Here is a 5,265-nt window from a genome sequence, read left to right on the forward strand (position 1 = left end):
TTTTTTTTTTTTTTTTCTTTTTTTCCTTAGAGTAAAGATTGCCACTCTCACTACCCTGACCCAATTTAAATTTTTTTTTTTTTACTTGTTCAATAAGTTTATTACTGTCTTTATCTGAAAAATCTTCATAGAAATCGTGGTTTGGTTTATTAACTCTCGGCAGCCCGTTCCTGAGCTCTAAGGAAGCTTGCCTTCTGAGCTACTCGGTCTTTCTTCTGGGCAAGTGACATTTTGGGACGGTTCCACCTGTTCTCTTCCTTAGTTAGCCTATTAAAAAATGCAGTAATTGACAGTTACAGTGTACTGGGATAGAATGGGCCACCTCGGTAGCATCCAAGGCTAATACATTTCTGTCACCACAATTACTTTAGCAAACCTGGTTCCCCTCACCTCTGCAACATCATGCAGAGCTAGTGATCGAGTTTGCACCCAATTTAAATTTGGTTACTATTTCTGCCTTAAAAAAATGCATAAAATGTACCATTTTCTCTATCAGAAAATTCTTTATTAACAATTGTATTAATTAACTCCTGTATTCCCAATTCAGCTGCCTTCTGACTACTGTTAAGTTCTTGGTTAATGTATTTTAAATATATCCATATGAATTCATACATATTTCCTATAATTTTTTACATATACACACACTAGGTATTTTACTGCAATGTATTTTATTCTCATTGTGTTCCTTCTCCTTAGGTAAATATATATTTATACAAATCAAATTGTAATTTTAACTACATTGAAGAAGATTGGAAATCTGGTCCTCACAGCAACTGGGAGAGGTTTTTACTTTAGGCCCAGGGCATCATTTATTTTTTTCACTAGGCAGAAATTTCATTTTAATATGAATATAAAATTATTATTATTATTATTTTTGGCTGCACCACATGGCATGCAAGACCTTAGTTCCCCAGTCGGGGACTGAACCCATGCTCCCTTCAGTGGAAGCACGGAGTCCTAACCACTGGACCACCAGGGAAGTCCCCATGAATATAAAATTATACAGAGGTAGTACTGGGTGTTTTAGTCTGTTGGGGCTTCTATGCAAACTACCACAGACTGGATGAATTATAAACAGCAGAAATTTATCTCTCACATTTCTGGAGGCTGGGAAGTCCAAGATCAAACTGTCAGTAGATTCAGTGTCTGGTGAGAGCCTGCTTCCTGATTTATAGAAGACTGTCTTCTCACTGTATCCTCACATGTCAGAAGGGGTGAGGGAGCTCCCTGGGGTCTCTTTTATAAGGGCACTATTCCCTTTTGTGAGGGCTCCACCCTCGTAACCTAATCACCTTCCAAAGGCTCCACATCCTAATACCATCACATTGGGGGTTATGATTTCAACATATGGATTTGGGGGGAACATTTATGTTCAGTCCATCGCACCAGGTAAAAAGTGAATTTTTCACTCTGTCCCCTTGTCCCAATTCCTCTCTTATTTATATTTCTTCAGTAGATTTTTTGCAATGTTCCCCCAGTATTTTGAAGTTTTTGTTGTTGCTGTGGATGGGATGATTTTTTAAAAACAATTTCGAGTTGGAAATTTTTGGTACATGGGGAAGTATTGATTATTTTTCATTTATCTCATGCCCCTTGCCTAACTCCTCACTCTAATGAGTGCTAATAGTTTTGCTGTTTATCTTTTGGATTTACCGAACATCGGTTTTCTCATTTGCAAAATGCAGATAGTGTTGACCTTGCAGAGCTTTAATAAGGGTTAAAGGAGCCGAGCTTAGTGGGGGCTTGATTAATATTAACTTGTGGTCTCACTACTATCGTCCTCAGGCTAAGATCTTTTTCTGTGCGACTCCACTGATTGTGGAGAAATGGATCATGGAGAAATGATTTGATCAGAAAAGGCTCTGCTTACAACTGCTGATACAGAGAGACTGACATCAATCAAGGGGCTGCCAATAGTTTATCTTTTTTACCCTTTAAATTGCTACCCACAGATGCACATTTTTCTATTTTACTGTGTAATTCCAACTGCTAAAATGACCCTGTACAATGTGGAAACTGCAATCAAGCATCAACATGAAGCTTTCAGGAAAATAAAAATGCAGCAGGAAGAAACAGCAGCAGGAGAAATAAGTTACTGGGAAACACTCACAAAATGAAATGCCTTGGCTGTTCTTTGTTTCCCCCCTTTGTTTAAACGCTCTATTTTATTCAACGCAGCATTGTTGGTAATAGGGGAGACCGTAAACAACCTCGATGTCTGTCAGGGGGAGATGTTAGATACATCACAGTCCTCCATACTGTGGGAGACTGTAGAGCTATAAAAAGGATGCTCAACCCTTCGGTAGAGAAAGATCTACCAGAAAGTTAAATGAAATAACAAAGGCAAAATGCTGAGTAGATTGTATAGTATGCTGTCCTTCGCAGAAAAAGGGAGCAAATAAGACAGTGCGTGCGTGTACACATAATACATTCTTATGCTTCTTGTGTATATATAGTGAAACTCTGGAATATGCATAATAAACCAATATCGGTGGTTAGATTTGGGGGTGGGAAGGAGGTTTTCACAGTGTCACTTTTTAGATATTCCTGAGCCGTGTGAATAGATCACCTTTTGAAAATCAAGAGAGAAAGGGCTTGTATTTTTCCACCAGCTTTACCATGGGAAAGGCTCAAAATCTAAATTAAGTTGATTTATAGGCAACGAACAGTTGCACAATATCTTGCAAGAAAAACAAATGTCTGTTACAGGCTATTCAGAATTTGTCTTCTGGTTAGGAAAACCAACAACTTCTGATTCCGACACTGGAGATGCCGAGAGGAGATAGGGAGGGAATGGTGCTCAAAACCTTACTTTACAACTGACCCTAAACTCTCAGGAGAAAGGGGAGAGTTGGGTTCAGGGCAGGAAACCAAAGCCAGGGTTGGACTGGGACTGGTTATACTTGGGCTTTTTCTCTCTCTTATACCACCAAACCAGGGCAATAGCAAACCTTTGATTGTATGGCTGGGCCAGAACTTTGGGTGCTTGAAACCCTAAAATCTAAAGCAGCTCATAAACTAGCAGGCAGATGGACACACTGATTGATTGAGTTCCCACCTGCATGTGTCCAGAGCTTCTATCACACCACAGGGTGCCCAGGCAGGAATTGCTTGAGCTTGGAAAGCCGAAGTTGGGGCTTTCTGTGTCTGTACCTCCAACTCACCTGGAGAAGCTCAAGGTAGGGCCTCTTCTCACTACCAGAGAGCCATCACTGGCCAATGAATAGTCTTAAGGGAATAATGGTGAATGCAGAAGAACAATTAAGAGACATTTGGGGATCAGGAGCCCTGTGAAAGAAGGATGACTGCCGAAGTCAGAGACTCTGGGTGGGCTGAATGAGAGAATCCTGAGATCCAGTGACATTTTATCTACCAAGTTGCCCTTGAAACAAAAGGACACAGGAAAACTGAAAATAAAGAGGTGAAGATAGATACACCAGGCAAATAAAGCTCAAGGAACAATTTTAGTGTCAGACAAAACAAACTTATGGAAAAAAAATCAAAGACAAAGCAAGGTGTTGCATGCTGATAAAAGGCACAATAGACCAAGAAGATCTAATGATCATAGACGTATGCCCCTAATATTATACCTTTGGAACATATAAAGCAACATATGGTAGATTTAAGATGAGAGATAGATAAATCAAGAATTATAGTTGGAGATTTTAACATATACTCAAAAGCCGATAAATTAAGCAGAAAAAATAACCAAGGATACAGAAGAGTTTAATAACATGATTACTTAACCCAGATTAGCAGAGATAAATTTAAGCAACACAGAATGTACATTCTTTTGAGCACACACAGAGCAGGCACAAAGAGATTTATGTATCATACCACAAAAAAGCCTCAGTGAGTTTGGAAGCAATGGGGTACAAAATCAATATTAATAGCATCTCGCTTACTCTAGAAATAACTCATTATAAAATGAAAAAAAAAACCAATTAAAATACAGAAAAAAACTTCAAACTCCACAAACCTATAAAGTTTCTAGGAATTAACATAATAAAAATTCTCAAGACCTTTATGAAGAAAAGTCTGAAACTCTATTAGAGGATATAAAATAAAATGTAAATAAAAGCTGTGGATGGGATGAAAACATTATAAAACTATTGATTTCCATTTAATCTATAAATTCAATGCAACTCCAATTAAAATTCCAAGAGTATTCTAAGGGGACTTAATAAACTGATTCTGAAAATTAGATAGATGAATAAAACTTCAAGAATAACTAAGACATTTTTGGGGAAAAAAAGAGCAAAGAAAGGGGACTTGCACTACCAGATATTAATATAGAACCAGGCATAAAACCAGGCTCAATGGAACAGAAAAGCATACAGAAATTGACTCTGTATAAATGAGGATTTGGTATTTTACAGAGCCAAGGAAGAGATGGATTATTTGGTAAATAATCTTGGGAAACTTGGGTTGTTATCTGGAGAAAAATGAAGTTGGGTCCTCATCTCTACCATATCCAGAAATAAACTTCTGGTGGATTAAAGACCTAAATTTAAAGATAAAAGTGCAACGTTATAGGAAAAAATGTAGATAATTCTTTGTGATCCTGGGTGGGGGGGGATTTCTTAATAGATGCTCAAAGTGTATACAGTAAAGAAAACAATAGATTTGAATACATTAAAAATAGGCTTTTTTTGGGCTGCTGTTAACAGGTAAATGCCATTATCAGAGTAAATGAATAGGTGACAAATGGTAATGTATGTGCAACATCTATGACTGAAAAAAAATTAGCTTTAGCTTCTAGAGTGTGGAGAAAGACATCTAAAAATCGGTATGGAAAAAAGGGAAACAGAAAAAAATTAAAAAGTGAATTATATGAATAAGCAAGTTACAGAAGGGGAAGCCTGAATGAATGATAAATATCCAAAGAGATGCTCAATATCAGTCAGAAAAACACAAATTTAAACAGTAATGGGATCCTATGTCCATTTGATAGCAAAGAAAGCCCCAAACAAACAAACAAACAAAATTTTATGCTTACGTCACTCCCGTGTAAAAGCTTTCAGAGGTTCCCTATTTAGGAGATAAAACACACACCCATGTTGCCTGTGTGATGGACCACACACCCACCTCTCCACTCTTCTCCTTTGCTTCCTCCCATCAGATTTGCATTTTAGTATAACTCTAATAACTATGGAGATTGGAGAGAGAAGATACTAGAAAAAGAATGACTACTTAGAAGACCATTGAAATAGACTAGGAAAGAGATGCCTGAATTGGGATACAGAGGAGGGGTCAAAGCGAAGA

The 5,265-nt window shown here is 37.6% G+C and overlaps 1 non-coding gene across 1 annotated transcript; it reads right to left on the reverse strand.

Annotated features, from left to right (window-relative positions):
* Window positions 1-296: 296 nt before the first annotated feature.
* Window positions 297-429, reverse strand: LOC116742054. The gene has a single exon (XR_004346331.1). It is a non-coding gene; the product is annotated as a small nucleolar RNA SNORA66 (small nucleolar RNA).
* Window positions 430-5,265: the final 4,836 nt, after the last annotated feature.

The sequence above is a fragment of the Phocoena sinus genome, chromosome 16, assembly GCF_008692025.1.
Source record: "Phocoena sinus isolate mPhoSin1 chromosome 16, mPhoSin1.pri, whole genome shotgun sequence".
Lineage (NCBI taxonomy): Eukaryota > Metazoa > Chordata > Mammalia > Artiodactyla > Phocoenidae > Phocoena > Phocoena sinus.